The sequence below is a fragment of the Vigna angularis genome, chromosome 1 (assembly GCF_016808095.1).
Source record: "Vigna angularis cultivar LongXiaoDou No.4 chromosome 1, ASM1680809v1, whole genome shotgun sequence".
Classification (NCBI taxonomy): Eukaryota; Viridiplantae; Streptophyta; class Magnoliopsida; order Fabales; family Fabaceae; genus Vigna; species Vigna angularis.
In genome coordinates, this window is record NC_068970.1 from 21,377,488 (window position 1) to 21,378,134 (window position 647).

A 647-nucleotide genomic window follows, 5' to 3' on the forward strand; every position below is an offset into this window, starting at 1 on the left:
CTCCTTGTTTGACACTGCCTGCTAAATAATTTGAGTTTGAATAAGACTTATCAAACCTGTAGTAGCAATTTACTGCTGTGTGCCCGACCTTGCAGCAAACTTGACATGTTGGTTTAGATATTCTTCCTCTTCCTCTGCCTCCTCTCCAACCTCTGAAGTTAGAGCCTCTCCAGTTGCTACCGGAACCTCTCCAATTATTGTTTGTGTTGAATTTGTTGCCTTTGTAATCAGTTTTGTTGGCAACATTTGCTGAAGGACTAAGGCTTAGGTTGGTGAGACTATTCAGTTGATCAAGTCTACTTTCAAAGGTCAGCAATTGAGCCTGCAGATCAACCCAAGTGAGACTGGTTTGATCCGATAGCTTGACCACCATAGGGTTGTATTCAACATCTAAACCATTCAGGGTTTGAATGATTAGATCTGAGTTGGAAATGGGGCTGCCTGCAAGTTTAAGCTTGTCGGCGAGATTCTTTATTTTGACCAGATACTCCTCCATCTTCATCTCTCCTTTTCTGATGCTGTGAAACTCAGATTTAAGGTAAGTGACTCGAGACCTTGTGTGTGCACCTGCTAGGCTTTGGGCTTCATCCCAAAGTTGTTTTGAGGTTTCATAGTGCAGCAACTATGTTGCCATTTCAATAGTCATT

The 647-nt window shown here is 42.3% G+C and overlaps 1 non-coding gene across 1 annotated transcript; it reads right to left on the reverse strand.

The window, feature by feature from the left end:
- Window positions 1-300: 300 nt before the first annotated feature.
- Window positions 301-434, reverse strand: LOC128195078 (small nucleolar RNA Z247). The gene has a single exon (XR_008246651.1). It is a non-coding gene; the product is annotated as a small nucleolar RNA Z247 (small nucleolar RNA).
- Window positions 435-647: the final 213 nt, after the last annotated feature.